This window comes from Pristiophorus japonicus, chromosome 25 (genome assembly GCF_044704955.1).
Source record: "Pristiophorus japonicus isolate sPriJap1 chromosome 25, sPriJap1.hap1, whole genome shotgun sequence".
NCBI classification, from domain to species: Eukaryota; Metazoa; Chordata; class Chondrichthyes; family Pristiophoridae; genus Pristiophorus; species Pristiophorus japonicus.
In genome coordinates, this window is record NC_092001.1 from 24,386,076 (window position 1) to 24,411,513 (window position 25,438).

Sequence of the window (25,438 nt, forward strand, 5' to 3'; positions counted from 1 at the left end):
GATCGATACTCCCTCTCTCATTCTCTGATACAGTGTGACATGTGTGTGGAGGATATATACTGCCTGTCATTCTCTGACACTACGTGACAGGTGAGTGTTGGATAGATACTGCCTCTCTCATTCTCTGACACTCCGAGACAGGTGAGTGTTGGATAGATACTGCCTCTCTCATTCTCTGAAACTATGTGAAAGGTGAGTGTTGGATAGATACAGCCATTCTCATTCTCTGACACGAAGTGACAGGTAAGTGTGATATAGATACTGCCTCTCTCATTCTCTGATTCTATGTGACAGGTGAGTGTTGGATCGATACTGCCTCTCTCATTCTCTGACACTATGTGACATGTGAGTGTTGGATAGATTGGTGCATCTCTCTTTCTCTGACACTATGTGACAGGTAAGTGTTGGATCGATACTGCCTCTCTCATTCTCTGACACGAAGTGACAGTTCAGTGTGATAAAGATACTTCTCTCTCATTCTCTGACACTATGTGACAGGTGAGTGTTGGATAGATACTGCCTCTGTCATTCTCTGACACTATGTGACAGGTGAGTGTTGGATAGATATTGTCTCTCTCTTTCTCTGACACTATGTGACAGATGAGTGTTGGATAGATACTGCCTCTCTCTTTCTCTGACGCTATGTGACAGGTGAGTGTTGGATAGATACTGCCTCTCTCATTCTCTGACACTATGTGACAGGTGAGTGTTGGATAGATACTGCCTCTCTCATTCTCTGACGCTATGTGACAGGTGAGTGTTGGATAGATACTGCCTCTCTCATTCTCAGACACGAAGTGACAGTTCAGTGTGATATAGATACTGCCTCTCTCATTCTCTGACACTATGTGACAGGTGAGTGTTGGATCGATACTGCCTCTCTCATTCTCTGACACTATGTGACAGGTGAGTGTTGGATAGATACTGCCTCTCTCATTCTCTGACACGAAGTGACAGGTAAGTGTGATATAGATACTGCCTCTCTCACTCTCTGACACTATGTGACAGGTGAGTGTTGGATAGATACTGCCTCTGTCATTCTCTGACACTATGTGACAGGTGAGTGTTGGATAGATACTGTCTCTCTCTTTCTCTGACACTATGTGACAGGTGTATGTTGGATATATATTGCCTCTCTCATTCTCTGACACTATGTGACAGGTGTGTGTTGGATAGATACTGCCTCTCACATTCTCTGACACAGTGTGACAGGTGTGTGTTGGATAGATTCTGCCTCTGTCATTCTCTGACACTATGATACAGGTAAGTGTTGGATAGATACTGCCTCTCTAATTCTCTGATAACATGTGACAGATGAGTGATGGATAGATACTGCCTCTCTCATTCTCTGATACAGTGTGACAGGTGTGTGGAGGATATATACTGCCTGTCATACTCTGAAACTACGTGACAGGTGAGTGTTGGATAGATACTGCCTCTCTCATTCTCTGACACTCCGAGACAGGTGAGTGTTGGATAGATGCTGCCTCTGTCATTCTCTGAAAATATGTTACAGGTAAGTGTTGGATAGATACTGCCTCTCTCATTCTCTGACACGAAGTGACAGGTGTGTGTTGGATAGATACTGCCTCTCACATTCTCTGACACTGTGTGACAGGTGAGTTTGGATAGATACTGCCTCTCACATTCTCTGACACTGTGTGACAAGTGTGTGTTGGATATATACTGCCTCTCTCATTCTCTGACATTATGTGACAGGTGTGTGTTGGATAGATATTGCCTCTCTCATTCTCTGACACTATGTGACAGGTGAGTGTTGGATAGATACTGCCTCTCTCATTCTCTGAAACTATGTGACAGGTGAGTGTGGGTTAGATACTGCCTCTCTCATTCACTGAGAATGTGCGACAGGTGAGTGTTGCATAGATACGGCCTCTCTCATTCTCTGATATTATGTGACAGGTTGAGTGTTGGATAGATACTGCCTCTCATTCTCTGACACAGTGACAGCTAAGTGTTGGATAGATACTGCCTCTCTCATTCTCTGACACGAAGTGACAGGTGTGTGTTGGATAGATACTGCCTCTCACATTCTCTGACACTATGTGACAAGTGTGTGTTGGATATATACTGCCTCTCACATTCTCTGACACAGTGTGACAGATGAGTGTTGGATAGATACTGCCTCTCTCATTCTCTGACACTATGTGACAGGTGAGTTTGGATAGATACTGCCTCTCTCATTCTCTGACACTGTGTGACAGGTGTGTGCTGGATAGATACTGCCTCTGTCATTCTCTGACACTATGTGACAGGTGAGCGTGGACCGATACAGCGCTTCTCATGGTCTGACACAATGTTACAGGTAAGCGTTGGATCGATACTGCCTCTCTCATTCTCTGATACAGTGTGACAGGTGAGTGGAGGATATATAATGCCTGTCATTCTCTGACTTTACGTGACAGTGAGTGTTGGATAGATACTGCCTCTCTCATTCTCTGACACTCCGAGACAGGTGAGTGTTGGATAGATACTGCCTCTCTCATTCTCTGACAAAAAAGTGACGGGTAAGTGTGATATAGATACTGCCTCTCTCATTCTCTGACACTATATGACAGGTGAGTTTTGGATAGATTAGTGCATCTCTCTTTCTCTGACACTATGTGACAGGTCAGTGGTGATCGATACTGCCTCTCTCATTCTCTGACACGAAGTGACAGTTCAGTGTGATATAGATACTGTCTCTCTCATTCTCTGACACTGACAGGTGAGTGTTGGATAGATACTGCCTCTGTCATTTTCTGACACTATGTGACAGGTGAATGTTGGATAGATACTGCCTCTCTCATTCTCTGACACTATGTGACAGGTGAGTGTTGGATAGACACTGCCTCTCTCTTTCTCTGACACTATGTGACAGGTGAGTGTTGGACCGATACTGCCTCTCTCATTGTCTGACATTATGTGACAGGTGAGTGTTGGATAGATACTGCCTCTCTCATTCTCTGACACTATGTGACAGGAGAGTGTTGGATAGATACTGCCTCTCATTCTCTGAAACTATGTGACAGGTGATGGTCGGATAGATACTGCCTCTCTCATTCTCTGATAGTGTGACAGGTGAGTGTTGGATAGATACTGCCTCTCATTCTCTGACACAATGTGAAAGGTGAGCGTGGACCGATACAGCGCCTCTCATTTTCTGACACTATGTGACAGGTAAGCGTTGGATCGATACTGCCTCTCTCATCCTCTGACACTTTTTGACACGTGAGTGTAGGATAGATACTGGCTCTCTCATTCTCTGACACTATGAGACATGTGAGTGTTGGATAGATACTGCCTCTCTCATTCTCTGATATTATGTGACAGGTGAGTGTGGGATAGATACTGCCTCTCTCATTCTCTGATACTATGTGACAGGTGAGTGTTGGATAGATACTGCCTCTCTCATTCTCTGACACTATGAGACATGTGAGTGTTGGATAGATACTGCCTCTCTCATTCTCTGTCACTATGTGACAGGTGAGTGTTGGATAGATACTGCCTCTCTCATTCTCTGACACTATGTGACAGGTGAGTGTTGGATAGATCCTGCCTCTCACATTCTCTGACACTGTGTGGCAGGTGAGTGTTGGATAGATGCTGCCTCTGTCATTCTCTGACACTATGTTACAGGTAAGTGTTGGATAGATACTGCCTCTCCCATTCTCTGATACCATGTGACAGATGAGTGATGGATAGATACTGCCTCTCTCATTCTCTGACACTTAGTGACAGGTGAGTGTTGGATAGATACTGCCTCTCTCATTCTTTGACACTAAGTGACAGGTAAGTGTGATATAGAAACTGTCTCTCACTCTCTGATGCAGTGCGACAGGTGAGTGTGGGATAGATTACGTCTCTCTCATTCTCTGACACTATGTGACAGGTGAGTGTGGGTTAGATACTGCCTCTCTCATTCTCTGACACTATGTGACAGGTGAGTGTTGGATAGATACTGCCTCTCTCATTCTCTGACACTATGTGACAGGTGAGTGTTGGATAGATACTGCCTCACTCATTCTCTGATACTGTGTGATGGGAGAGCGTTGGACAGATACTGCCTCTCTCAATCTCTGACACTATGTGACAGGTGAGTGTGGGTTAGATACTGCCTCTCTCATTCACTGAGACTGTGCGACAGGTGAGTGTTGCATAGATACGGCCTCTCTCATTCTCTGATACTATGTGACAGGTGAGTGTTGGATAGATACTGCCTCTCTCATTCTCTGACACGAAGTGACAGGTAAGTGTGATACAGATACTGCCTCTCTCTCTCCGACACGATCTGACAGGTGCGGGTTGGATAGATACTGATTTTGACATTCTCTGAGACTGTGCGACAGGTGAGTGTTGCATAGATACGGCCTCTGAAATTCTCTGATACTATGTGACAGGTGAGTGTTGGATAGATACTGCCTCTCTCATTCTCTGACACGAAGTGACAGGTAAGTGTGATACAGATACTGCCTCTCTCTCTCTGACACGATCTGACAGGTGCGGGTTGGACAGATACTGATTTTGACATTCTCTGAGACTATGTGACAGCTAAGTGTTGGATAGATACTGCCCCTCTCATTCTCTGACATTATCTGACAGGTGTGTGTTGGATAGATACTGCCTCTGTCATTCTCTGACACTATGATACAGGTAAGTGTTGGATAGATACTGCCTCTCTCATTCTCTGATACCATGTGACAGATGAGTGATGGATAGATACTGACTCTCTCATTCTCTGACACTATGTGACAGGTGAGCGTGGACCGATACAGCGCCTCTCATTGTCTGACACTATGTGACAGGTAAGCGTTGGATCGATACTGCCTCTTTCATTCTCTGATACAGTGTGACAGGTGTGTGGAGGATATATACTGCCTGTCATTCTCTGACACTACGTGACAGGTGAATGTTGGATAGATACTGCCTCTCTCATTCTCTGACACTCCGAGACAGGTGAGTGTTGGATAGATACTGCCTCTCTCATTCTCTGAAACTATGTGAAAGGTGAGTGTTGGATAGATACTGCCTCTCTCATTCTCTGACACGAAGTGACAGGTAAGTGTGATATAGATACTGCATCTCTCATTCTCTGACTCTATGTGACAGGTGAGTGTTGGATCGATACTGCCTCTCTCATTCTCTGACACTATGTGACAGGTGAGTGTTGGATAGATTAGTGCATCTCTCTTTCTCTGACACTATGTGACAGGTAAGTGTTGGATCGATACTGCCTCTCTCATTCTCTGACACGAAGTGACAGTTCAGTGTGATATAGACACTGCCTCTCTCATTCTCTGACACTATGTGACAGGTGAGTGTTGGATAGATACTGCCTCTGTCATTCTCTGACACTATGTGACAGGTGAGTGTTGGATAGATACTGTCTCTCTCTTTCTCTGACACTATGTGACAGGTGTGTGTTGGATAGATATTGCCTCTCTCATTCTCTGACACTATGTGACAGGTGTGTGTTGGATAGATACGGCCTCTCACATTCTCTGACACAGTGTGACAGGTGTGTGCTGGATAGGTTCTGCCTCTGTCATTCTCTGACACTATGATACAGGTAAGTGTTGGATAGATACTGCCTCTCTAATTCTCTGATACCATGTGACAGATGAGTGATGGATAGATACTGACTCTCTCATTCTCTGACACTATGTGACAGGTGAGCGTGGACCGATACAGCGCCTCTCATTGTCTGACACTATGTGACAGGTAAGCGTTGGATCGATACTGCCTCTCTCATTCTCTGATACAGTGTGACAGGTGTGTGGAGGATATATACTGCCTGTCATTCTCTGACACTACGTGACAGGTGAGTGTTGGATAGATACTGCCTCTCTCATTCTCTGACACTCCGAGACAGGTGAGTGTTGGATAGATACTGCCTCTCTCATTCTCTGACACGAATTGACAGTTCAGTGTGATATAGATACTGCCTCTCTCATTCTCTGAAACTATGTGCCAGGTGAGTGTTGGATAGATACTGCCTCTGTCATTCTCTGACACTATGTGACAGGTGAGTGTTGGATAGATACTGTCTCTCTCTTTCTCTGACACTATGTGACAGGTGATTGTTGGATAGATACTGCCTCTCTCTTTCTCTGACAATATGCGACAGGTGAGTGTTGGATAGATACTGCCTCTCTCATTGTCTGACACTATGTGACAGGTGAGTGTTGGATAGATACTGCCTCTCTCATTCTCTGACACTCCGAGACAGGTGAGTGTTGGATAGATAATGCCTCTCTCATTCTCTGAAACTATGTGAAATGTGAGTGTTGGATAGATACTGCCTCTCTCATTCTCTGACACGAAGTGACAGGTAAGTGTGATATAGATACTGCCTCTCTCATTCTCTGACACTATGTGACAGGTGAGTGTTGGATCGATACTGCCTCTCTCATTCTCTGACACTATGTGACAGGTGAGTGTTGGATAGATTAGTGCATCTCTCTTTCTTTGACACAAAGTGACAGTTCAGTGTGATATAGATACTGTCTCTCTCATTATCTGACACTGACAGGTGAGTGTTGGATAGTTACTGCCTCTGTCATTCTCTGACACTATGTGACAGGTGAGTGTTGGATAGATACTGCCTCTCCCTTTCTCTGACACTATGTGACAGGTGATTGTATGATAGATACTGCCTCTCTCTTTCTCTGACACTATGTGACAGGTGAGTGTTGGATAGATACTGCCTCTCTCTTTCTCTGACACTATGTGACAGGAGAGTGTTGGATAGATACTGCCTCTCATTCTCTGACACTATGTGACAGGAGAGTGTTGGATAGATACTGCCTCTCATTCTCTGACACTATGTGACAGGTGACGGTCGGATAGATACTGCCTCTCTCATTCTCTGACACTATTTGACACGTGAGTGTAGGATAGATACTGCCTCCCTCATTCTCTGACATTATGTGACAGGTGAGTGTTGGATAGATACTACCGCTCTCATTCTTTGAAACTAAGTGACAGGTAAGTGTGATATAGAAACTGTCTCTCTCACTCTGACACGATGTGACAGGTAAGTGTTTTATAGATACTGCCTCTCTCATTCTCTGACACTATGAGACATGTGAGTGTTGGATAGATACTGCCTCTCTCATTCTCTGATACGATGTGACAGGTGAGTGTGGGATAGAAACTGCCTCTCTCATTCTCTGACACTATGTGATAGGTGAGTGTTGGATAGATAATGCCTCTCTCATTCTCTGATACTATGTGACAGGTGAGTGTTCGATAGATACTGCCTTTCTCATTCTCGGACACTATGAGACATGTGAGTGTTGGATAGATACTGCCTCTCTCATTCTCTGGCACTATGTGACAGGTGAGTGTTGGATAGATACTGCCTCTCTCATTCCCTGACACTATGTGACAGGTGACTGTAGGATAGATACTGCCTCTCTCATTCTCTGACAATATGTGACAGGTGAGTGTTGGTAGATACTGCCACACTCATTCTCTGACACTATGTGACAGGTGAGTGTTGGATAGATCCTGCCTCTCACATTCTCTGACACTGTGTGACAGGTGAGTGTTGGATAGTTACTGCCTCTGTCATTCTCTGACACTATGTTACAGGAAAGTACTGGATAGATACTGCCTCTCTCATTCTGATACTATGTGACAGATGAGTGATGGATAGATACTGCCTCTCTCATTCTCTGACACTTAGTGACAGGTGAGTGTTGGATAGATACTGCTTCTCTCATTCTTTGACACTAAGTGACAGTAAGTGTGATATAGAAACTGTCTCTCACTCTCTGATACAGTGCGACAGGTGAGTGTGGGATAGATTACGCCTCTCTCATTCTCTAACACTATGTGACAGGTGATTGTGGGTTCGATACTGCCTCTCCCTTTCTCTGACACTATGTGACAGGTGATTGTTGGATAGATACTGCCTCTCTCTTTCTCTGACACTATGTGACAGGTGAGTGTTGGATAGATACTGCCTCTCTCTTTCTCTGACACTATGTGAAAGGAGAGTGTTGGATAGATACTGCCTCTCATTCTCTGACACTATGTGACAGGAGAGTGTTGGATAGATACTGCCTCTCATTCTCTGACACTATGTGACAGGTGATGGTCGGATAGATACTGCCTCTCTCATTCTCTGACACTATTTGACACGTGAGTGTAGGATAGACACTGCCTCCCTCATTCTCTGACATTATGTGACAGGTGAGTGTTGGATCATACTACCGCTCTCATTCTTTGAAACTAAGTAACAGGGAAGTGTGATATAGAAACTGTCTCTCTCACTCTGACACGATGTGACAGGTAAGTGTTTTATAGATACTGCCTCTCTCATTCTCTGACACTATGAGACATGTGAGTGTTGGATAGATACTGCCACTCTCATTCTCTGATACGATGTGACAGGTGAGTGTGGGATATAAACTGCCTCTCTCATTCTCTGACACTATGTGATAGGTGAATGTTGGATAGATACTGCCTCTCTCATTCTCTGATACTATGTGACAGGTGAGTGTTCGATAGATAGTGCCTCTCTCATTCTCGGACACTATGAGACATGTGAGTGTTGGATAGATACTGCCTCTCTCATTCTCTGGCACTATGTGACAGGTGAGTGTTGGATAGATACTGCCTCTCTCATTCCCTGACACTATGTGACAGGTGACTGTAGGATAGATACTGCCTCTCTCATTCTCTGACAATATGTGACAGGTGAGTGTTGGTAGATACTGCCACACTCATTCTCTGACACTATGTGACAGGTGAGTGTTGGATAGATCCTGCCTCTCACATTCTCTGACACTGTGTTACAGGAAAGTATTGGATAGATACTGCCTCTCTCATTCTGATACTATGTGACAGATGAGTGATGGATAGATACTGCCTCTCTCATTCTTTGACACTAAGTGACAGTAAGTGTGATATAGAAACTGTCTCTCACTCTCTGATACAGTGCGACAGGTGAGTGTGGGATAGATTACGCCTCTCTCATTCTCTGACACTATGTGACAGGTGATTGTGGGTTAGATACTGCCTCTCTCATTCTCTGACACTATGTGACAGGTGAGCGTGGACCGATACAGCGCCTCTCATTGTCTGACACTATGTGACAGTTAAGCGTTGGATCGATACTGCCTCTCTCATTCTCTGATACAGTGTGACAGGTGTGTGGAGGATATATAATGCCTGTCATTCTCTGACACTACGTGACAGGTGAATGTTGGATAGATACTGCCTCTCTCATTCTCTGACACTCTGAGACAGGTGATTGTGGGTTAGATACTGCCTCTCTCATTCTCTGACACTATGTGACAGGTGAGCGTGGACCGATACAGCGCCTCTCATTGTCTGACACTATGTGACAGTTAAGCGTTGGATCGATACTGCCTCTCTCATTCTCTGATACAGTGTGACAGGTGTGTGGAGGAGATATAATGCCTGTCATTCTCTGATACTACGTGACAGGTGAATGTTGGATAGATACTGCCTCTCTCATTCTCTGACACTCTGAGACAGGTGAGTGTTGGATAGATACTGCCTCTCTCATTCTCTGAAACTGTGTGAAAGGTGAGTGTTGGATAGATACTGCCTCTCTCATTCTCTGACACGAAGTGACAGGTAAGTGTGATATAGATACTGCCTCTGTCATTCTCTGACACTATGTGACAGGTGAGTGTTGGATAGATACTGCCTCTCTCATTCTCTGAAACTGTGTGACAGGTGATTGTTGAATAGATACTGCCTCTCTCTTTCTCTGACACTATGTGACAGGTGAGTGTTGGATAGATACTGCCTCTCTCATTGTCTGACACTATGTGACAGGTGAGTGTTGGATAGATACTGCCTCTCTCATTCTCTGAAACTATCTGAAAGGTGAGTGTTGGATAGATACTGCCTCTCTCATTCTCTGACACGAAGTGACAGGTAAGTGTGATACAGGTACTGCCTCTCTCTCTCTGACACGATCTGACAGGTGCGGGTTGGACAGATACTGATTTTGACATTCTCTGAGACTATGTGACAGCTAAGTGTTGGATAGATACTGCCTCTCTCATTCTCTGACATTATCTGACAGGTGTGTGTTGGATAGATACTGCCTCTCACATTCTCTGACACTGTGTGACAGGTGAGTTTGGATAGATACTGCCTCTCACATTCTCTGACACTGTGTGAGAGGTGTGTGTTGGATATATACTGCCTCTCATTCTCTGACGTTATGTGACAGGTGTGTGTTGGATAGATATTGCCTCTCTCATTCTCTGACACTATGTGACAGGTGTGTGTTGGATAGATACTGCCTCTCACATTCTGTGACACAGTGTGACAGGTGTGTGCTGGATAGATTCTGCCTCTGTCATTCTCTGACACTATGATACAGGTAAGTGTTGGATAGATACTGCCTCTCTCATTCTCTCATACCATGTGACAGATGAGTGATGGATAGATACTGACTCTCTCATTCTCTGACACTATGTGACAGGTGAGCGTGGACCGATACAGCGCCTCTCATTGTCTGACACTATGTGACAGGTAAGCGTTGGATCGATACTGCCTCTTTCATTCTCTGATACAGTGTGACAGGTGTGTGGAGGATATATACTGCCTGTCATTCTCTGACACTACGTGACAGGTGAGTGTTGGATAGATACTGCCTCTCTCATTCTCTGACACTCCGAGACAGGTGAGTGTTGGATAGATACTGCCTCTCTCATTCTCTGAAACTATGTGAAAGGTGAGTGTTGGATAGATACTGCCTCTCTCATTCTCTGACACGAAGTGACAGGTAAGTGTGATATAGATACTGCCTCTCTCATTCTCTGACACTATGTGACAGGTGAGTGTTGGATAGATACTGCCTCTGTCATTCTCTGTACTATGTGACAGGTGAGTGTTGGATAGATACTGTCTCTCTCTTTCTCTGACACTATGTGACAGGTGAGTGTTGGATAGATACTGCCTCTGTCTTTCTCTGACGCTATGTGACAGGTGAGTGTTGGATAGATACTGCCTCTGTCTTTCTCTGACGCTATGTGACAGGTGAGTGTTGGATAGATACTGCCTCTCTCATTCTCAGACACGAAGTGACAGTTCAGTGTGATATAGATACTGCCTCTCTCACTCTCTGACACTATGTGACAGGTGAGTATTGGATAGATTAGTGCATCTCTCTTTCTCTGACACTATGTGACAGGTAAGTGTTGGATCGATACTGCCTCTCTCATTCTCTGACACGAAGTGACAGTTCAGTGTGATATAGATACAGCCACTCTCATTCTCTGACACAATGTGACAGGTGAGTGTTGGATAGATACTGCCTCTGTCATTCTCTGACACTATGTGACAGGTGAGTGTTGGATAGATACTGTCTCTCTCTTTCTCTGACACTATGTGACAGGTGAGTGTTGGATAGATACTGCCTCTGTCTTTCTCTGACGCTATGTGACAGGTGAGTGTTGGATAGATACTGCCTCTCTCATTCTCAGACACGAAGTGACAGTTCAGTGTGATATAGATACTGCCTCTCTCATTCTCTGACACTATGTGACAGGTGAGTGTTGGATAGATACTGCCTCTGTCATTCTCTGACACTATGTGACAGGTGAGTGTTGGATAGATACTGTCTCTCTCTTTCTCTGACACTATGTGACAGGTGTGTGTTGGATAGATATTGCCTCTCTCATTCTCTGACACTATGTGACAGGTGTGTGTTGGATAGATGCGGCCTCTCACATTCTCTGACACAGTGTGACAGGTGTGTGCTGGATAGATTCTGCCTCTGTCATTCTCTGACACTATGATACAGGTAAGTGTTGCATAGATACTGCCTCTGTCATTCTCTGACACTATGTGACAGGTGAGTGTTGGATAGATACTGTCTCTCTCTTTCTCTGACACTATGTGACAGATGAGTGATGGATAGATACTGACTCTCTCATTCTCTGACACTATGTGACAGGTAAGCGTTGGATCGATACTGCCTCTCTCATTCTCTGATACAGTGTGACAGGTGTGTGGAGGATATATACTGCCTGTCATTCTCTGACACTACGTGACAGGTGAGTGTTGGATAGATACTGCCTCTCTCATTCTCTGACACTCCGAGACAGGTGAGTGTTGGATAGATACTGCCTCTCTCATTCTCTGAAACTATGTGACAGGTGAGTGTTGGATAGATGCTGCCTCTGTCATTCTCTGACACTCTGTGACAGGTGAGTGTTGGATAGATACTGTCTCTCTCTTTCTCTGACACTATGTGACAGGTGATTGTTGGATAGATACTGCCTCTCTCTTTCTCTGACAATATGTGACAGGTGAGTGTTGGATAGATACTGCCTCTCTCATTGTCTGACACTATGTGACAGGTGAGTGTTGGATAGATACTGCCTCTCTCATTCTCTGACACTCCGAGACAGGTGAGTGTTGGATAGATAATGCCTCTCTCATTCTCTGAAACTATGTGAAATGTGAGTGTTGGATAGATACTGCCTCTCTCATTCTCTGACACGAAGTGACAGGTAAGTGTGATATAGATACTGCCTCTCTCATTCTCTGACACTATGTGACAGGAGAGTGTTGGATAGATACTGCCTCTCATTCTCTGACACTATGTGACAGGAGAGTGTTGGATAGATACTGCCTCCCTCATTCTCTGACATTATGTGACAGGTGAGAGTTGGATAGATACTACCGCTCTCATTCTTTGAAACTAAGTGACAGGTAAGTGTGATATAGAAACTGTCTCTCTCACTCTGACACGATGTGATAGGTAAGTGTTTTATAGATACTGCCTCTCTCATTCTCTGACACTATGAGACATGTGAGTGTTGGATAGATACTGCCTCTCTCATTCTCTGATACGAAGTGACAGGTGAGTGTGGGATAGAAACTGCCTCTCTCATTCTCTGACACTATGTGATAGGTGAGTGTTGGATAGATACTGCCTCTCTCATTCTCTGATACTATGTGACAGGTGAGTGTTCGATAGATACTGCCTCTCTCATTCTCGGACACTATGAGACATGTGAGTGTTGGATAGATACTGCCTCTCTCATTCTCTGGCACTATGTGACAGGTGAGTGTTGGATAGATACTGCCTCTCTCATTCCCTGACACTATGTGACAGGTGACTGTAGGATAGATACTGCCTCTCTCATTCTCTGACAATATGTGACAGGTGAGTGTTGGTAGATACTGCCACACTCATTCTCTGACACTATGTGACAGGTGAGTGTTGGATAGATCCTGCCTCTCACATTCTCTGACACTGTGTGACAGGTGAGTGTTGGATAGTTACTGCCTCTGTCATTCTCTGACACTATGTTACAGGAAAGTATTGGATAGATACTGCCTCTCTCATTCTGATACTATGTGACAGATGAGTGATGGATAGATACTGCCTCTCTCATTCTCTGACACTTAGTGACAGGTGAGTGTTGGATAGATACTGCTTCTCTCATTCTTTGACACTAAGTGACAGTAAGAGTGATATAGAAACTGTCTCTCACTCTCTGATACAGTGCGACAGGTGAGTGTGGGATAGATTACGCCTCTCTCATTCTCTGACACTATGTGACAGGTGATTGTGGGTTAGATACTGCCTCTCTCATTCTCTGACACTATGTGACAGGTGAGCGTTGGATAGATACTGCCTCTCTCATTCTCTGATACAGTGTGACAGGTGTGTGGAGGATATATAATGCCTGTCATTCTCTGACACTACGTGACAGGTGAATGTTGGATAGATACTGCCTCTCTCATTCTCTGACACTCTGAGACAGGTGATTGTGGGTTAGATACTGCCTCTCTCATTCTCTGACACTATGTGACAGGTGAGCGTGGACCGATACAGCGCCTCTCATTGTCTGACACTATGTGACAGTTAAGCGTTGGATCGATACTGCCTCTCTCATTCTCTGATACAGTGTGACAGGTGTGTGGAGGATATATAATGCCTGTCATTCTCTGACACTACGTGACAGGTGAATGTTGGATAGATACTGCCTCTCTCATTCTCTGACACTCTGAGACAGGTGAGTGTTGGATAGATACTGCCTCTCTCATTCTCTGAAACTGTGTGAAAGGTGAGTGTTGGATAGATACTGCCTCTCTCATTCTCTGACACGAAGTGACAGGTAAGTGTGATATAGATACTGCCTCTGTCATTCTCTGACACTACGTGACAGGTGAATGTTGGATAGATACTGCCTCTCTCATTCTCTGACACTCTGAGACAGCTAAGTGTTGGATAGATACTGCCTCTCTCATTCTCTGACATTATCTGACAGGTGTGTGTTGGATAGATACTGCCTCTCACATTCTCTGACACTGTGTGACAGGTGAGTTTGGATAGATACTGCCTCTCACATTCTCTGACACTGTGTGACAGGTGTGTGTTGGATATATACTGCCTCTCATTCTCTGACGTCATGTGACAGGTGTGTGTTGGATAGATATTGCCTCTCTCATTCTCTGACACTATGTGACAGGTGTGTGTTGGATAGATACTGCCTCTCACATTCTCTGACACAGTGTGACAGGTGTGTGCTGGATAGATTCTGCATCTGTCATTCTCTGACACTATGATACAGGTAAGTGTTGGATAGATACTGCCTCTCTCATTCTCTGATACCATGTGACAGATGAGTGATGGATAGATACTGACTCTCTCATTTTCTGACACTATGTGACAGGTGAGCGTGGACCGATACAGCGCCTCTCATTGTCTGACACTATGTGACAGGTAAGCGTTGGATCGATACTGCCTCTTTCATTCTCTGATACAGTGTGACAGGTGTGTGGAGGATATATACTGCCTGTCATTCTCTGAAACTACGTGACAGGTGAGTGTTGGATAGATACTGCCTCTCTCATTCTCTGACACTCCGAGACAGGTGAGTGTTGGATAGATACTGCCTCTCTCATTCTCTGAAACTATGTGAAAGGTGAGTGTTGGATAGATACTGCCTCTCTCATTCTCTGACACGAAGTGACAGGTAAGTGTGATATAGATACTGCCTCTCTCATTCTCTGACTCTATGTGACAGGTGAGTGTTGGATCGATACTGCCTCTCTCATTCTCTGACACTATGTGACAGGTGAGTGTTGGATAGATTAGTGCATCTCTCTTTCTCTGACACTATGTGACAGGTAAGTGTTGGATCGATACTGCCTCTCTCATTCTCTGACACGAAGTGACAGTTCAGTGTGATATAGATACTGCCTCTCTCATTCTCTGACACTATGTGACAGGTGAGTGTTGGATAGATACTGCCTCTGTCATTCTCTGACACTATGTGACAGGTGAGTGTTGGATAGATACTGTCTCTCTCTTTCTCTGACACTATGTGACAGGTGAGTGTTGGATAGATACTGCCTCTGTCTTTCTCTGATGCTATGTGACAGGTGAGTGTTGGATAGATACTGCCTCTGTCATTCTCTGACACTATGTGACAGGTGAGTGTTGGATAGATACTGTCTCTCTCTTTCTCTGACACTATGTGACAGGTGTGTGTTGGATAGATATTGCCTCTCTCATTCTCTGACACTATGTGACAGGTGTGTGTTGGATAGATACGGCCTCTCACATTCTCTGACACAGTGTGACAGGTGTGTGCTGGATAGATTCTGCCTCTGTCATTCTCTGACACTATGATACAGGTAAGTGTTGCATCGATACTGCCTCTCTAATTCTCTGATACCATGTGACAGATGAGTGATGGATAGATACTGACTCTCTCATTCTCTGACACTATGTGACAGGTAAGCGTTGGATCGATACTGCCTCTCTCATTCTCTGATACAGTGTGACAGGTGTGTGGAGGATATATACTGCCTGTCATTCTCTGACACTACGTGACAGGTGAGTGTTGGATAGATACTGCCTCTCTCATTCTCTGACACTATGTGACAGGTGAGCGTGGACCGATACAGCGCCTCTCATTGTCTGACACTATGTGACAGTTAAGCGTTGGATCGATACTTCCTCTCTCATTCTCTGATACAGTGTGACAGGTGTGTGGAGGATATATAATGCCTGTCATTCTCTGACACTACGTGACAGGTGAATGTTGGATAGATACTGCCTCTCTCATTCTCTGACACTCTGAGACAGGTGAGTGTTGGATAGATACTGCCTCTCTCATTCTCTGAAACTGTGTGAAAGGTGAGTGTTGGATAGATACTGCCTCTCTCATTCTCTGACACGAAGTGACAGGTAAGTGTGATATAGATACTGCCTCTGTCATTCTCTGACACTATGTGACAGGTGAGTGTTGGATAGATACTGCCTCTCTCATTCTCTGAAACTATGTGACAGGTGATTGTTGAATAGATACTGCCTCTCTCTTTCTCTGACACTATGTGACAGGTGAGTGTTGGATAGATACTGCCTCTCTCATTGTCTGACACTATGTGACAGGTGAGTGTTGGATAGATACTGCCTCTCTCATTCTCTGACACGAAGTGACAGTTCAGTGTGATATAGATACTGTCTCTCTCTTTCTCTGACACTATGTAACAGGTGATTGTTGGATAGATACTGCCTCTCTCATTCTCTGAAACTATCTGAAAGGTGAGTGTTGGATAGATACTGCCTCTCTAATTCTCTGACACGAAGTGACAGGTAAGTGTGATACAGATACTGCCTCTCTCTCTCTGACACGATCTGACAGGTGCGGGTTGGACAGATACTGATTTTGACATTCTCTGAGACTATATGACAGCTAAGTGTTGGATAGATACTGCCTCTCTCATTCTCTGACATTATCTGACAGGTGTGTGTTGGATAGATACTGCCTCTCACATTCTCTGACACTGTGTGACAGGTGAGTTTGGATAGATACTGCCTCTCACATTCTCTGACACTGTGTGACAGGTGTGTGTTGGATATATACTGCCTCTTTCTCTGACGTCATGTGACAGGTGTGTGTTGGATAGATATTGCCTCTCTCATTCTCTGACACTATGTGACAGGTGTGTGTTGGATAGATACCGCCTCTCTCATTCTCTGACACGAAGTGACAGGTAAGTGTGATATAGATACTGCCTCTCTCATTCTCTGACTCTATGTGACAGGTGAGCGTGGACCGATCCAGCGCCTCTCATTGTCTGACACTATGTGACAGGTAAGCGTTGGATCGATACTGCCTCTTTCATTCTCTGATACAGTGTGACAGGAGTGTGGAGGATATATACTGCCTGTCATTCTCTGACACTACGTGACAGGTGAGTGTTGGATAGATACTGCCTCTCTCATTCTCTGACACTCCGAGACAGGTGAATGTTGGATAGATACTGCCTCTCTCATTCTCTGACACGAAGTGACAGGTAAGTGTGATATAGATACTGCCTCTCTCATTCTCTGACTCTATGTGACAGGTGAATGTTGGATCGATACTGCCTCTCTCATTCTCTGACACTATGTGACAGGTGAGTGTTGGATAGATTAGTGCATCTCTCTTTCTCTGACACTACGTGACAGGTAAGTGTTGGATCGATACTGCCTCTCTCATTCTCTGACACGAAGTGACAGTTCAGTGTGATATAGATACTGCCTCTCTCATTCTCTGACACTATGTGACAGGTGAGTGTTGGATAGATACTGCCTCTGTCATTCTCTGACACTATGTGACAGGTGAGTGTTGGATAGATACTGTCTCTCTCTTTCTCTGACACTATGTGACAGGTGAGTGTTGGATAGATACTGCCTCTGTCTTTCTCTGACACTATGTGACAGGTGAGTGTTGGATAGATACTGCCTCTCTCATTCTCAGACACGAAGTGACAGTTCAGTGTGATATAGATACTGCCTCTCTCACTCTCTGACACTATGTGACAGGTGAGTGTTGGATAGATACTGCCTCTGTCATTCTCTGACACTATGTGACAGGTGAGTGTTGGATAGATACTGTCTCTCTCTTTCTCTGACACTATGTGACAGGTGTGTGTTGGATAGATATTGCCTCTCTCATTCTCTGACACTATGTGACAGGTGTGTGTTGGATAGATACGGCCTCTCACATTCTCTGACACAGTGTGACAGGTGTGTGCTGGATAGATTCTGCCTCTGTCATTCTCTGATACTATGATACAGGTAAGTGTTGGATAGATACTGCCTCTCTAATTCTCTGATACCATGTGACAGATGAGTGATGGATAGATACTGACTCTCTCATTCTCTGACACTATGTGACAGGTAAGCGTTGGATCGATACTGCCTCTCTCATTCTCTGATACAGTGTGACAGGTGTGTGGAGGATATATACTGCCTGTCATTCTCTGACACTACGTGACAGGTGAGTGTTGGATAGATACTGCCTCTCTCATTCTCTGACACTCCGAGACAGGTGAGTGTTGGATAGATACTGCCTCTCTCATTCTCTGACACGAAGTGACAGTTCAGTGTGATATAGATACTGCCTCTCTCATTCTCTGAAACTATGTGACAGGTGAGTGTTGGATAGATACTGCCTCTCTCATTCTCTGACATTATCTGACAGGTGTGTGTTGGATAGATACTGCCTCTCACATTCTCTGACACTGTGTGACAGGTGAGTTTGGATAGATACTGCCTCTCACATTCTCTGACACTGTGTGACAGGTGTGTGTTGGATATATACTGCCTCTCATTCTCTGACGTCATGTGACAGGTGTGTGTTGGATAGATATTGCCTCTCTCATTCTCTGACACTATGTGACAGGTGTGTGTTGGATAGATACCGCCTCTCTCATTCTCTGACACGAAGTGACAGGTAAGTGTGATATAGATACTGCCTCTCTCATTCTCTGACTCTATGTGACAGGTGAGCGTGGACCGATACAGCGCCTCTCATTGTCTGACACTATGTGACAGGTAAGCGTTGGATCGATACTGCCTCTTTCATTCTCTGATACAGTGTGACAGGAGTGTGGAGGATATATACTGCCTGTCATTCTCTGACACTACGTGACAGGTGAGTGTTGGATAGATACTGCCTCTCTCATTCTCTGACACTCCGAGACAGGTGAATGTTGGATAGATACTGCCTCTCTCATTCTCTGAAACTATGTGAAAGGTGAGTGTTGGATAGATACCGCCTCTCTCATTCTCTGACACGAAGTGACAGGTAAGTGTGATATAGATACTGCCTCTCTCATTCTCTGACTCTATGTGACAGGTGAGTGTTGGATCGATACTGCCTCTCTCATTCTCTGACACTATGTGACAGGTGAGTGTTGGATAGATTAGTGCATCTCTCTTTCTCTGACACTACGTGACAGGTAAGTGTTGGATCGATACTGCCTCTCTCATTCTCTGACACGAAGTGACAGTTCAGTGTGATATCGATATGCCTCTCTCATTCTCTGACACTATGTGACAGGTGAGTGTTGGATAGATACTGCCTCTGTCATTCTCTGACACTATGTGACAGGTGAGTGTTGGATAGATACTGTCTCTCTCTTTCTCTGACACTATGTGACAGGTGAGTGTTGGATAGATACTGCCTCTGTCTTTCTCTGACACTATGTGACAGGTGAGTGTTGGATAGATACTGCCTCTCTCATTCTCAGACACGAAGTGACAGGTGAGTGTTGGATAGATACTGCCTCTGTCATTCTCTGACACTATGTGACAGGTGAGTGTTGGATAGATACTGTCTCTCTCTTTCTCTGACACTATGTGACAGGTGTGTGTTGGATAGATATTGCCTCTCTCATTCTCTGACACTATGTGACAGGTGTGTGTTGGATAGATACGGCCTCTCACATTCTCTGACACAGTGTGACAGGTGTGTGCTGGATAGATTCTGCCTCTGTCATTCTCTGATACTATGATACAGGTAAGTGTTGGATAGATACTGCCTCTCTAATTCTCTGATACCATGTGACAGATGAGTGATGGATAGATACTGACTCTCTCATTCTCTGACACTATGTGACAGGTAAGCGTTGGATCGATACTGCCTCTCTCATTCTCTGATACAGTGTGACAGGTGTGTGGAGGATATATACTGCCTGTCATTCTCTGACACTACGTGACAGGTGAGTGTTGGATAGATACTGCCTCTCTCATTCTCTGACACTCCGAGACAGGTGAGTGTTGGATAGATACTGCCTCTCTCATTCTCTGACACGAAGTGACAGTTCAGTGTGATATAGATACTGCCTCTCTCATTCTCTGAAACTATGTGACAGGTGAGTGTTGGATAGATACTGCCTCTGTCATTCTCTGACACTATGTGACAGGTGAGTGTTGGATAGATACTGTCTCTCTCTTTCTCTGACACTATGTGACAGGTGATTGTTGGATAGATACTGCCTCTCTCTTTCTCTGACAATATGTGACAGGTGAGTGTTGGATAGATACTGCCTCTCTCATTGTCTGACACTATGTGACAGGTGAGTGTTGGATAGATACTGCCTCTCTCATTCTCTGACACTCCGAGACAGGTGAGTGTTGGATAGATAATGTCTCTCTCATTCTCTGTAACTATGTGAAATGTGAGTGTTGGATAGATACTGCCTCTCTCATTCTCTGACACGAAGTGACAGGTAAGTGTGATATAGATACTGCCTCTCTCATTCTCTGACTCTATGTGACAGGTGAGTGTTGGATCGATACTGCCTCTCTCATTCTCTGACACTATGTGACAGGTGAGTGTTGGATAGATTAGTGCATCTCTCTTTCTCTGACACTATGTGACAGGTAAGTGTTGGATCGATACTGCCTCTCTCATTCTCTGACACGAAGTGACAGTTCAGTGTGATATAGATACTGCCTCTCTCATTCTCTGACACTATGTGACAGGTGAGTGTTGGATAGATACTGCCTCTGTCATTCTCTGACACTATGTGACAGGTGAGTGTTGGATAGATACTGTCTCTCTCTTTCTCTGACACTATGTGACAGGTGAGTGTTGGATAGATACTGCCTCTGTCTTTCTCTGACGCTATGTGACAGGTGAGTGTTGGATAGATACTGCCTCTCTCATTCTCAGACACGAAGTGACAGTTCAGTGTGATATAGATACTGCCTCTCTCACTCTCTGACACTATGTGACAGGTGAGTGTTGGATAGATACTGACTCTCTCATTCTCTGACACTATGTGACAGGTAAGCGTTGGATCGATACTGCCTCTCTCATTCTCTGATACAGTGTGACAGGTGTGTGGAGGATATATACTGCCTGTCATTCTCTGACACTACGTGACAGGTGAGTGTTGGATAGATATTGTCTCTCTCTTTCTCTGACACTATGTGACAGGTGAGTGTTGGATAGATACTGCCCCTCTCATTCTCTGACACTATGTGACAGGTGAGTGTTGGATAGATATTGTCTCTCTCTTTCTCTGACACTATGTGACAGGTGAGTGTTGGATAGATACTGCCTCTCTCATTCTCTGCCACTCCGAGACAGGTGAGTGTTGGATAGATAATGCCTCTCTCATTCTCTGAAACTATGTGACATGTGAGTGTTGGATAGATACTGCCTCTCTCATTCTCTGACACGAAGTGACAGGTAAGTGTGATATAGATACTGCCTCTCTCATTCTCTGACACTATGTGACAGGAGAGTGTTGGATAGATACTGCCTCTCATTCTCTGACACTATGTGACAGGAGAGTGTTGGATAGATACTGCCTCTCATTCTCTGACACTATGTGACAGGTGACGGTCGGATAGATACTGCCTCTCTCATTCTCTGACACTATTTGACACGTGAGTGTAGGATAGATACTGCCTCCCTCATTCTCTGACATTATGTGACAGGTGAGAGTTGGATAGATACTACCGCTCTCATTCTTTGAAACTAAGTGACAGGTAAGTGTGATATAGAAACTGTCTCTCTCACTCTGACACGATGTGACAGGTAAGTGTTTTATAGATACTGCCTCTCTCATTCTCTGACACTATGAGACATGTGAGTGTTGGATAGATACTGCCTCTCTCATTCTCTGATACGATGTGACAGGTGAGTGTGGGATAGAAACTGCCTCTCTCATTCTCTGACACTATGTGATAGGTGAGTGTTGGATAGATACTGCCTCTCTCATTCTCTGATACTATGTGACAGGTGAGTGTTCGATAGATACTGCCTCTCTCATTCTCGGACACTATGAGACATGTGAGTGTTGGATAGATACTGCCTCTCTCATTCACTGGCACTATGTGACAGGTGAGTGTTGGATAGATACTGCCTCTCTCATTCCCTGACACTATGTGACAGGTGACTGTAGGATAGATACTGCCTCTCTCATTCTCTGACAATATGTGACAGGTGAGTGTTGGATAGATCCTTCCTCTCACATTCTCTGACACTGTGTGACAGGTGAGTGTTGGATAGTTACTGCCTCTGTCATTCTCTGACACTATGTTACAGGAAAGTATTGGATAGATACTGCCTCTCTCATTCTGATACTATGTGACAGATGAGTGATGGATAGATACTGCCTCTCTCATTCTCTGACACTTAGTGACAGGTGAGTGTTGGATAGATACTGCTTCTCTCATTCTTTGACACTAAGTGACAGTAAGAGTGATATAGAAACTGTCTCTCACTCTCTGATACAGTGCGACAGGTGAGTGTGGGATAGATTACGCCTCTCTCATTCTCTGACACTATGTGACAGGTGATTGTGGGTTAGATACTGCCTCTCTCATTCTCTGACACTATGTGACAGGTGAGCGTTGGATAGATACTGCCTCTCTCATTCTCTGATACAGTGTGACAGGTGTGTGGAGGATATATAATGCCTGTCATTCTCTGACACTACGTGACAGGTGAATGTTGGATAGATACTGCCTCTCTCATTCTCTGACACTCTGAGACAGGTGATTGTGGGTTAGATACTGCCTCTCTCATTCTCTGACACTATGTGACAGGTGAGCGTGGACCGATACAGCGCCTCTCATTGTCTGACACAATGTGACAGTTAAGCGTTGGATCGATACTGCCTCTCTCATTCTCTGATACAGTGTGACAGGTGTGTGGAGGATATATAATGCCTGTCATTCTCTGACACTACGTGACACGTGAATGTTGGATAGATACTGCCTCTCTCATTCTCTGACACTGTGTGAAAGGTGAGTGTTGGATAGATACTGCCTCTCTCATTCTCTGACACGAAGTGACAGGTAAGTGTGATATAGATACTGTCTCTCTCTTTCTCTGACACTATGTGACAGGTGATTGTTGGATAGATACTGCCTCTCTCATTCTCTGAAACTATCTGAAAGGTGAGTGTTGGATAGATACTGCCTCTCTCATTCTCTGACACGAAGTGACAGGTAAGTGTGATACAGATACTGCCTCTCTCTCTCTGACACGATCTGACAGGTGCGGGTTGGACAGATACTGATTTTGACATTCTCTGAGACTATGTGACAGCTAAGTGTTGGATAGATACTGCCTCTCTCATTCTCTGACATTATCTGACAGGTGTGTGTTGGATAGATACTGCCTCTCACATTCTCTGACACTGTGTGACAGGTGTGTGTTGGATATATACTGCCTCTCATTCTCTGACGTCATGTGACAGGTGTGTGTTGGATAGATATTGCCTCTCTCATTCTCTGACTCTATGTGACAGGTGTGTGTTGGATAGATACTGCCTCTCACATTCTCTGACACAGTGTGACAGGTGTGTGCTGGATAGATTCTGCATTTGTCATTCTCTGACACTATGATACAGGTAAGTGTTGGATAGATACTGCCTCTCTCATTCTCTGATACCATGTGACAGATGAGTGATGGATAGATACTGACTCTCTCATTCTCTGACACTATGTGACAGGTGAGCGTGGACCGATACAGCGCCTCTCATTGTCTGACACTATGTGACAGGTAAGCGTTGGATCGATACTGCCTCTTTCATTCTCTGATACAGTGTGACAGGTGTGTGGAGGATATATACTGCCTGTCATTCTCTGACACTACGTGACAGGTGAGTGTTGGATAGATACTGCCTCTCTCATTCTCTGACACTCTGAGACAGGTGAGTGTTGGATAGATACTGCCTCTCTCATTCTCTGAAACTATGTGAAAGGTGAGTGTTGGATAGATACTGCCTCTCTCATTCTCTGACACGAAGTGACAGGTAAGTGTGATATAGATACTGCCTCTCTCATTCTCTGACTCTATGTGACAGGTGAGTGTTGGATCGATACTGCCTCTCTCATTCTCTGACACTATGTGACAGGTGAGTGTTGGATAGATTAGTGCATCTCTCTTTCTCTGAAACTATGTGACAGGTAAGTGTTGGATCGATACTGCCTCTCTCATTCTCTGACACGAAGTGACAGTTCAGTGTGATATAGATACTGCCTCTCTCATTCTCTGACACTATGTGACAGGTGAGTGTTGGATAGATACTGCCTCTGTCATTCTCTGACACTATGTGACAGGTGAGTGTTGGATAGATACTGTCTCTCTCTTTCTCTGACACTATGTGACAGGTGAGTGTTGGATAGATACTGCCTCTGTCTTTCTCTGACGCTATGTGACAGGTGAGTGTTGGATAGATACTGCCTCTCTCATTCTCAGACACGAAGTGACAGTTCAGTGTGATATAGATACTGCCTCTCTCACTCTCTGACACTATGTGACAGGTGAGTGTTGGATAGATACTGCCTCTGTCATTCTCTGACACTATGTGACAGGTGAGTGTTGGATAGATACTGTCTCTCTCTTTCTCTGACACTATGTGACAGGTGTGTGTTGGATAGATATTGCCTCTCTCATTCTCTGACACTATGTGACAGGTGTGTGTTGGATAGATACGGCCTCTCACATTCTCTGACACAGTGTGACAGGTGTGTGCTGGATAGATTCTGCCTCTGTCATTCTCTGATACTATGATACAGGTAAGTGTTGGATAGATACTGCCTCTCTAATTCTCTGATACCATGTGACAGATGAGTGATGGATAGATACTGACTCTCTCATTCTCTGACACTATGTGACAGGTAAGCGTTGGATCAATACTGCCTCTCTCATTCTCTGATACAGTGTGACAGGTGTGTGGAGGATATATACTGCCTGTCATTCTCTGACACTACGTGACAGGTGAGTGTTGGATAGATACTGCCTCTCTCATTCTCTGACACTATGTGACAGGTGAGTGTTGGATAGATACTGCCTCTGTCATTCTCTGACACTATGTGACAGGTGAGTGTTGGATAGATACTGTCTCTCTCTTTCTCTGACACTATGTGACAGGTGATTGTTGGATAGATACTGCCTCTCTCTTTCTCTGACAATATGTGACAGGTGAGTGTTGGATAGATACTGCCTCTCTCATTGTCTGACACTATGTGACAGGTGAGTGTTGGATAGATACTGCCTCTCTCATTCTCTGACACTCTGAGACAGGTGAGTGTTGGATAGATAATGCCTCTCTCATTCTCTGAAACTATGTGAAATGTGAGTGTTGGATAGATACTGCCTCTCTCTTTCTCTGACAATAT